Source organism: Papio anubis, chromosome 5 (assembly GCF_008728515.1).
Source record: "Papio anubis isolate 15944 chromosome 5, Panubis1.0, whole genome shotgun sequence".
NCBI lineage: Eukaryota > Metazoa > Chordata > Mammalia > Primates > Cercopithecidae > Papio > Papio anubis.
In genome coordinates, this window is record NC_044980.1 from 96,783,135 (window position 1) to 96,793,786 (window position 10,652).

At 34.4% G+C, this 10,652-nt stretch overlaps 1 long non-coding RNA gene across 1 annotated transcript; it reads left to right on the forward strand.

The window, feature by feature from the left end:
• The first annotated feature begins 633 nt into the window (after positions 1-633).
• Positions 634-8,950, forward strand: LOC108586584. The gene is made up of 3 exons (XR_001904093.3): positions 634-1,050; positions 4,237-4,412; positions 8,057-8,950. It is a non-coding gene; the product is annotated as an uncharacterized LOC108586584 (long non-coding RNA).
• The last annotated feature ends 1,702 nt before the right edge of the window (positions 8,951-10,652 follow it).

A 10,652-nucleotide genomic window follows, 5' to 3' on the forward strand; every position in this document is an offset into this window, starting at 1 on the left:
GCCAAAACAGGGTCCAAAGACTGAAACACATCAGACTGCCTTCCCAAATTAAAAAAGGATTCGATGATTTGGGAAATGTGTAGCCTATCCATATGGTGGAAGATTCTAAAATTAAGATATTGCTTCCAAAACATGGCATAGAGTAAAAGACAAGGGTGTGGCTGTATAATTGTTTGCCAAAAGCTTAGAAAGGAAAAAAAATCAGTCACAGGAAAGGATCTTTTTTTTTTTTTTTTTGAGACGGAGTCTCGCTCTGTTCCCCTGGCTGGAGTGCAGTGGCGCGATCTCGGCTCACTGCAAGCTCCGCCTTCCGGGTTCCTGCCATTCTCCTGCCTCAGCCTCCCAAGTAGCTGGGACTACAGGCGCCCGCCACTGCGCCCGGCTAATTTTTTTTTGTATTTTTAGTAGAGACGGGGTTTCACCGTGGTCTCGAACTCCTGACCTTGTGATCCGCCCGCCTCGGCCTCCCAAAGTGCTGGAATTACAGGCGTGAGCCACCGCGCCCGGCCGGAAAGGATCTTTTAATAGATTAAGAGTATGCCTTACAGATCCTCTCAAACAGACTAGATCACCTGTAGGAAGCTTAAGAGTTGTCCCCTGACCATTGCAGCAGGAGCAGGGGGAAAAAAAAAAAAAAAAAAAAAGAGGAGGTAATCTCCAAAAGATGATTTATAGCTGTGGCTTTTGTTTAATAGGGGGAAATCAGGAAATCCAGGACAATTCCCAGAAGACTGATGTATTTCTTGAGAAAATTATATCAACAAAAATACATCCAGGTTGGACTGAAAAGGACAGAGAAAGTAGGAAATGAAAAGAAGCTATCATGTATCTGAAATTCTACTGCGTAGAAGCAGGCTGATGAAACTGCTTAACTGCAAGTGCTTGCTACCTTTAATGACTACAGAAGGATGATTCAGAACGTGAAATCAAGAGCCTCGATTATGACGCTGAGAGCCATAAAGGATTGGTCCCAGGTCTTGAAGCTGGATCAAGGAACTCTGGCCTAACTGGATTTCAAAATTGCTTTGGCCCAGTGACTCCTTTTACTTTGTACTTTTATCTTTTTTGAAATAGAATGTCTATAACTTTAACCTATGCCAGTTCCACTGTTGTTGCAAGGGCACATAATTTAGGTGCATTATTTTATCTTCAGTTTCACAGGTCCACAGATATAAAGAAAATGTGACCGAGGATGGATTATAATTTGGGGTCTAATCAGTCCTAATTTTGGGCATTTAAATGTTAAATGGTGAAATTTAGATTTAATAAATGATGAAATGTTAGACTTGAGCTGACCCTGTAATGGAATGAGATTCTTGGAAAGCTTAGGAAAGGATGATTGTATTTTGCATTTGGGAGAGACAGGAATCTTTTTGGGAACAGAGGACAGAGTGCGTTAGGTAGAATTTAAGTGACCTCGGAGATTTCTGGACTCTGGTGTACACATGCCTTCTCCTATTATTCAATCAAATATTCATCTAGCTACTGCTGTGAAGGGATTTTTCATACATAATTAAGAACCTAAATAGTTTAGTTTTCTTCTAAACTACATGGGAAAAACAAAAGAGTATTTTTAAGTAGATTATTTGTTGAATTAAAGTTGTTTTGAATAACAAAGTTAAATAACTGATATAAAGTGACCACTGTTCTCCTAAATTAAATATTATTTGCTTTCTTTTATGCAGTCCTAGAATTATCACGTAAAGTACTACACTTTGAAAGAATCCCTCCATTTGTCAAATGATAAGATAATTATTGCCTCTGATTATTCTTTTGTCTGAATAGTCTGATGTACCTCCCATTCACTTCTAGACCAGTATTAATCTCAGATGCCTTGTTTTGTCTATTTTTTTCTGTTCCTTTTTGTTTTGCGTAGTTGTCCTTGGAATTTACTTTGAGCCCAGAGTTACTTTAACTTAATCTATGGTTTTTGAAAATAATGTTACACTTCCATGGATTATATTTTAAACAATTTTATGGTATATCTTTATTTGTTTATTTATATAAACAATGTAGACATTTTATTTTAGACTATTTTTGGTGTTTCAGAACTTTTGGGCATTCATTAGAATAGATATGTACTCAGTTTCTCTCGGTATTTGTGGTAGTTAGTGCTAATAAAAGGGCTCTCAAGTAATAAAAATTTGACTTTTCTAGGTATCACAGCGATACAGTCCAGGCTCATATCATATATAAACCTAGTGCCAGCCAAAGAATAAAAGCTAATTGTTCTGAATGGAACCATAAAGTCTGTCACCACATGAATTGGTGACCGGATTTGTTCTGCTGAAAGATCCATCAGTGAATTGGACTATCAATTTAAATTTGACTGAATTCAAACCAGATGACATTTATAAAAGCCTCATGGGCACTACTGGGGAGGGAAATGAGAGAGTAGTATAGAACTTCAACTGCCACATTATATACAATAATGATTTTAACTACTTTATTCTAAGTACCAAATTCCAGATTTTTGTAGACTTCTTGGAATATATGGCTGAGAACTTCACTTTAGAAAAGATATATATAGCCCTCAATACTACAAGGTGAAATTAATTTTCCAAACAGAACTCACCTAAAAAGGGTTATTATTTCATGCTGAATGCTGTTTCTTCCCTTGCTTTGAATTTTCTCTATGAAGTTGAAGTTATTTAAACTTCACTATATGTTGGTAATGCTAGGATTGATTCCATTTCATTTTGTGATCCTTATTTTGGAATAATGTTGATTTTTTTCTGCAACATGAATAGGGTATTGGCAATTTCTGAGATAAGGAATAGTTCAAATGAGAGCAAGAGTGAGAAAGGTCTAAGATAATCTAATTAACAAATATTTATTCTTAACCAAGCTCACCAGCTAAAATAGAATCAATAACTATTGATATTCTAAACTTATAATCTTATTCTAAACTTATATTCTAAACTTCATAATCTTACCAAATGGACATTATCTAAATTGTATGGGTTTTACCTCCACAATATTCTTTGCGTTGGACACATCATTACTTTATTAATTGTCCTTTTGCTGTATATAATGTATACATGGGTACACATATATGCACACGCATTCTATTTGTCATGCACACTCTCTAAAGCAACGTGAGAAATGTCAGCAGACCTCCTGGAGGCAGGAAGTGAGACTCATTTCAATTTCAAACTACATTAATTCTGAATGAAATCAAACCTATTCTCACATTTATTATGGCAACCTGGTCTGAGTGAAAAAATGCAGAATTTTAATAAAGCCATTTCCATTGGTTTCGTTACGTTCCTGCAAACTCATAAATCAATTTCTGTCTGTCAGCTATTACAAATTTATCAGTTCTTATGAGTAAATGTGACAGCCAAATACTATTTAAATCTATAAAGCTATCTCTGTTAGTGAGCTAAATAAAGTGTTGGCCTCAAAGATGCCCTCTTTGTTATTTAGAGTTTATTTATTTCTAGCTCATTTAAACTATCTGAAGCAACAGGAAATATTTTATCAGAGCAACAAAAACAACAACGATTAAGTCAAAAGTCTGTTTTTTGAACAGTAGAGCACAAAATAAAATTAAATTGAAAATCAAGTTAAAGTAAGAAAAGCAAAATGCTTTATTCAATTTTTTTAAAAGGGAAAAAAACTATGCATGTGAATTATACTATTAAAAAATACCTATTAGTATCTTTGAAATTTACTCTTTAGATCCTTAACACCTTTGTGTACACATGGTAAACATTAATTTCTGGGTAATAAAAATGTGATTTAATACCACATTCACAGCTTTCTGCATATTCCAAATGTCTCAGCAGACTAATTAGAAGTATCACATTTTATGGAATGAGCATTCCTCCTTATTTTCTTGGTCTCTAACTACTGTGTAAAATTTAAATAAATGAGGTATGTCTACAGCAGAGAGAAAGGTGGAGAAAATGCTAAGTAGAACTGTAGTTAGGCTAATAAGGTGAATGTTTTGGGTCTATAATTTTTGCACCAACAAAAGTTCTTTAGAAGGGTCACAGTCAGAAAGTGATGATAATCAGGTAAGTAAAATTTCTGAACATTACAGAATTTATGACACTATCCAAAGCAGTAACTCCTCAGGCCAGTTGAGTAGAAGTTAAGAAACAGTCAATAGTCCTAATTTGTGTCCATTATTTCTTACTGCCAGTCAGGTAGCTTTGTAATTGAAATGCTCCGTAACAGTTTTCTACCTAAATTCTAATGATGCCCTTTATAATTCTCTTTTTAATGCAGTTCCTGAACTTTAGAAAGGTTGTTCACTGCCAAATGTCAGTTCATTGTGAAGTGCTGCATTGGAAAACCTCTTGGTTTTTAAAAAAGATGAAGTATTGTTCATTACGCCTGTTGAAAATCACATCATCCAATCATATGCTAAATTGTTGATCAGTCGTCTCTTATCAAATAACAAGGTAGAAAAAGATTAATAACTTATTTTCTAATTTAACAAATATGCCATATGTAGAATATTTGAAAACAATATTTTAAAAGAATATGCACAATTTATTAAATTACAAAAGATTATCCTAAAAACTTTATAGCCACTTAATTTGTGCACTCTAACAAAGAATTATTATCATAGCATCACCATTAAAGTGACCAGGTAAAATTTATCATCATCACTTTCCATCCAATTCATACCTTCTGGAAATAATTTTTTCTCCTTTTCTTGTCTATTTTGGAATCAAAGATCTTTTTGCTTATCCTGCTTTTTTGATTGATTGTTAAAAACATGTGAACCCAGAGTTTCTGAGATATACAAGTTAATAATTAAACTATAATTTTTAATAAAAAGAACATAAAAAGACCACAGAATTTTTCAGAGTAAAACAATTACTTTTATTAAATTTGTTACTTAAAAATTGGATGGCAATTGGACAATTTGGAAACTATGTCCCACATTGAGCAAATATAGTTTAAATACAGTTTAAATTTAGTGGGAGAGATTGAAAAATGAGTGTATTTTGGACATCTGGATATTGATTAAGATTAAGATCCCTAAAACTAGAAGATCAAAATGAAAAGCCAACCAAAGTTTTATTTATCCTATTGTGGAGGAAGTTTAATAAAATATATTCTGTTTATACCTATTTAACTGATATGTTAATTTACAAACATATTGAACAAAGGTACATGTGTCTCTTCTTGGGATTTGCAGCTTTGGGAGATTAAGAATTTCAGATCTGCTTTTCTTACGGAGCTCTGTCAGAAGTCGTTTATGGGTAAATTATTCTGATTAGGACTAGATGGTTTCTCAGGACTGCCATAAAATAAATCTAAATGTCTCAGCTGTGTTTCTGGTCCAGCAACACCCTCATTAAAGAAACACCACACAATGCTATGTTGGCAGCCTTGATTTTAAACACCAGTCTAGGCTGCATGTAAAAGAGAATAAATTGCCTTCTTATTCTTCTAAAAGTCCATAGTGCTTGTAATTTAGTATTGAGAGGCACTCTGAGAACAATGTCCAGAAGCATAAACTACTTCTCCCATAAGGGTATGATACCTGTGAAACAGATGTCATTAACCACAACTCTCAATTTTTCATGTTTGACAGGCAAAGCCAAATATTTTAGGAATTATGTAACCACTCTTAATAAGTGATAAGTAAAAATACTCCCAAGTTAAATTTCATTTCCAGCTTCAGAGGACTTCATTATCCTTAGAAAAATCAATAATCAGAATATGAGAGAAAAAGAAAACTGAATTTGAAAGTTCAAGACACTAAAAAATTAAGATTTCAGTGGGGCTTCTGTCATGTCATATATCAACTACAATATTTTTCTGTGGTGCTGATTCCAGAATACAGACTCTCTAGCCTACGTATTTAACTGAGACAATCCCTTAGGGTTTGAAAATATGAGAAACTGGTCCTGTCAGAATGCAGACTGCTTAGAGGTAAATGTTCGGTATCAAATCTGCTCTTATTTTTAAAATGTGGCTTTTGGAATAGTTGTTTACCACTTATTATGATGTTGCCAAGTGTCATTTGTGCTGAACTGCTGTAAAAATGTGAAGAATTGTATGTCTCAGAGCTAAGAAAACATACTGGATGTGAATAAAATACTTTGCCTTGAAATCCCATTATGAAAAATGGACAAATTTTAATTACCTATGCACATACCATGGATTCATATGATAAAGGACAAAAAACAAACAGTTTCTTTGCATCATCATAAGATAATCTACAAGTTATGTGGAGTTTGTGTAACATTTTATTTTAGTTAATTGACCTCATTAACTTTATTCTCCTTATCATGATGACAGAATCATTGAACTGAGTAAAATATTTGACAACACATGCTTTTAACATTTTGATTCTTTGGTCAGATGAGGAAGAAAATGTTCAATTCAGTTTAGCGTCCATTTAATGAGCACTTACTCTGTTGCAGTCACTGTATCAGACACTGAGATGCATTGCATAATGAATAAACCAGAGACTTTATGTATTTATCTAGTTATTGCATATTCAACTCTTACAGACTTTCCAACTAAGAACAATAACAACAAAAATCAAAACAAATTAATCAAAACAAACACCTTCAAAAGTCGTCCCAAACATAAAATCACTGAGTTTCAACACAAATATTTCCTTTTCTTTTTGCCACCATCTTTTCACTCTAATTCTCACTGTATAAATAAAATTACTTAAAAGTTTTCCAGTTGAGAAACAGAAGCAATGAAAATTAGGTAATTTATTCAGTCTTTTCAGAAGCCATTTAAAATTAGTAGGTGTGAGAGAAGAAATACAGATCTCTGGCTTTTTATTAAATAGACGAATTGAATTAGAAGACTGTGCTCTGAATCTGGCTCCAAAACCTCCCATTTTTGTAATTTGGTACAGTTGTGTGATTTTGGAAAAGTCACCTAAATTTGTAGTACCTTAACCATTTCACCTGTAAAATGACCTATAATACCTTTCCTTTGTAACTTACAAGGTCTAAATGCTGATTAAATGAAATAACATACATACGGAAACACAATTCAATATTTTCAGTTTTGTAATTAATAGATATTTAATGCAAAATAGCTTGCAGACATTAAAGGTTTCTCATATTGAGAAATGCCAAACATTCTGAATGGTCAAAAAATGGGCATTGCCAGGTGCAGTGGCTCATGCCTGTAATATGAGTGGCCTTGGGACTCTGAGGAAGGAGGCTCACTTGAGGCCAGGGGTTTGACACAAGCCTGGGCAACATGGTGAGAATCCCAGATCTACAAAAAAATTTTTAAAAATTATCTGGACATAATGGTGCACATCTGTAGTTCTAGCTACTCAGGACACTGAGGCAGGAGGATCACTTGAGCCTAGGAGTTTGAGGCTGCAGTGAGCTAGAATTATGGCACTGCACTCCAGCCTCAGTAACAGGATAAGACCCTATCTCAAAAACAGAGGGCGGACACCAGATGAAGTTATTAACTTTAATAGATATGGTAGTTAAAGTGGTATTTTCACTTATCCATGTTCGAAAACCAATTTTCTGGGGTTTTTTGTTTCTTTCTTTCTTCTTATAACACAGGCTTATACTCTCAGTTAAAGCCTCCTTTGGGATATGCTATGTTAATGCTCTGAATAACACTCTGAAGATTTTTTATAGGTTTCAAGAGCTGATATTCTGAAAATCTCTATTAGCATGACTAGTCATTCTAGAACCTGGTGGACAAAGTAATATATCCAGCAATAGAAGTAAACTCTGCAAATGGAATGGCCTTTGAAAGGTGCCAAAGCATTATTGGTGCCCTCATGGAGTTGACAGGAAGCCAAAGCTGAAGAGCAGATTTTAATCACTTGATTTAATTCAATTATCACTGTAGCTATTATAAGAAAAAAAATTATACTACCTAAGTAATATATATATGAGAGTTGCTTGGCAGATCAGTGGAAGAATGACATTTACTGAAAACTGAATTCTTACAGTTTTAGAAGTAACAAACTTTGTAAGGTCTGAGCCAATATGTATTTTCCACATTATAGAAATGATTACCCCTATAGACACTTTAATTTGTTCTTAAAATTGATGTAGCTAATTTGGAATTTGATTACCTTTATCTTTAGACAGAGAACAGTGTCCATTTATTCTGAAGGTTGGGAGGCAGCTTTTGGATACGTCTTGATAGTTTAGAATAGAGCAAAGGGCGTTGCTGCATTTGCCTGTCTATCCGACCCCCCCAAAAGAATTTGCGAAGCAGCTGAAGACAAAGTGTCATCAGTAAGTGAAAGAAATTTCACAGATTAAAAAAAATATATCAGGATTTGAGTCAAAGGGTCAGCTGATGTTTGATTTATGAATCTTGCTTGGGAAATACTAAAGAAGTGAGTTCATGTGTAAACATCTACTCTGAAGTTTTCTTTCAAGATCTGTCAATGGGATTTTTAGACAACGAATAAAAAGAAAAAGAAAGATCAGAAAAGGTCACATTTATTTTGAGTCTGGGAGACTGTGCTTTTATCAGAAAAGATGAATTTTGACAAAAATTAACAACAATAACAAAAAAAAAAATTCTGATTTGACAGCGAGGTTCCTGCACATGAGGTTGCAATGTCTGAGTGGGGGCGATTTGATAACATGAAGGCGTACTTTTCCAGACAGTTGGTTAGAGGGTGCAGGTGGCAGGTGTGGTAAAGGTGTCAGCTGAATATTAATTTGCCACAGGATTGGATACTGCTTGTTCTCTTTCAAACATAAGCTTGAAGATGTTTCTCTTTCAAACATAAGACCAGAAGATGACACTTAAAACCTCTACATTCAAAACGGCACAGTAGTTTTTAAAATTCTTCAAAGTGGCCAATGTTGTTTCCACTACTTAAATGCCCAGAACGTCTAGCTAGATTTATTTACCTATTTACTACTTAAAACAATTAAACTTTTGGTGCTAAGGAACAACTACAGCAATAATATTGAATAAAATGTCTTTTTTTAATTTTATTTTTGGATTTTTATATATTTGGTTTATTTTATAGCCTGCAACACAATCTAGTAAGATGGAATGAGCAATAATTTTGGAGTCATAAAACCAGACTTGGAAACTTTGCTGTAGCACTGAAAATATACTGGATTTTTTGAAGATTACAGAATCGGAGTGTTAGCTTCTTCATCTGTAAGATGGCAACAATAAAGTTAAGTGCTTTTTAAAAGAACAGAAATTAAATAAATCAATTTCTGAATTTTCTCGAACATTGCCCAACAAACAAAAATTGTCCAATGAGTGTTCAATTATCTTCTTACATAAGAAATGAGACACACCTGATGTTAGCTACCTATGATATTTATTGTACATTTCTTTTTAATGTTACATGAGTGTAAGATAAATTTATTCCATCTCTTTTACTTTCAGTTCTATTCAGCCAACTGACAGTGTTCTATTAAAATTTAATACAATTCCAAGGATAACAGTTTTGTATTCTACTTCTCCTTCTTTGACTATATGCTTACTTTTAGATAGAAACAGAAGAAACTGTTTATTATGATATGTATTATAAATACATGCAGTATTGTTTTGACACAATTTTCTAATGCTGCTTAAAAAGTTAACAGCTGCAGACAAGATAATTCCATCTCACAGTTTAATTTTACAGCATCGCAGGATAGCATATGTGCTCATCCACAGTGTGGCAAACTTGTCCACAGTTCCTCAAAGAGCAGATACGTTTTTCATGGTAGAAGAAAAACATGTAGTCTTGGGAATAAAACAATTATAATCTCTCTGTTTGATTTTTGTTTTGTTTTCTAGAGAGCTTTAAGTGTTATTTTATTTTCTGATTAACCCAAGGAGAGCAATTAAAGATTTTGTCTCCATTTTTCAAGACCTGTGATTTGATATTGTGAAAGGACCTAACTTTGTTAAAATCCAAAGGTAACAATGAGCTTTAATAAGCAATAAATAAGAATCAAATATTGATGATGAGGATGCAGTGCCACTAATAACAAAGCTATAGGCTACAGAGAAAAACAAAACCTTCAGTTCTAGCTGTAGTTTCATTCAGCAATTCATCCTGGGAAAATGATTGAACCACTTTAGGTCTTAGGTTCCTCAACCATAAAACAGAAAATGACAGTAGAGACACAGGCAGGCTGGCTAGTACTAAAATGGGGGCTTAGTCTGGGAGGATTCTTGGGTAAATTACTGGTGTTAAAATAGCAATCTTTTATTGAACTGAAGCTTCTCCTTTGTGGAGCAAGACTCACATGTAGGCAGCGTGTCAGAGCCTTATTTTTGGGCTGTTGGCAACTGTATTTAAATCCACTTATGCTCCCTTTCGGTTAATGCAAAATCAGGCACGTGTTAATGCAAATTGAGGGGTGAGTTGTTTAGAACTTTCTAGGAAAGGGGCAGTAACTTCCAGGTCATTGCCATGGAAAGGGCCAGTAGCTTCCAGGTCATTGCCATGTCATTTGTAAACTGTCATGGCATTAGTGGAAGTGTCTTATGGTAATATGCAAGGAGGGCAGCTGGGGATCATTTTCCTTGCCATCTGCTGGGTTCAGCAGATTTATTCACATTATCCTGTCTGGAACAGATCCTACTTTGGTCAGCAGGTTTGTGACAAGGAAACAAGTCATGCAGGGCTGGGCATGGTGGCTCACACCTGTAATTCCAGCACTTTGGGAGGCCGAGACGGGCGGATCACGATCAAGACCATCCTGGCTAAC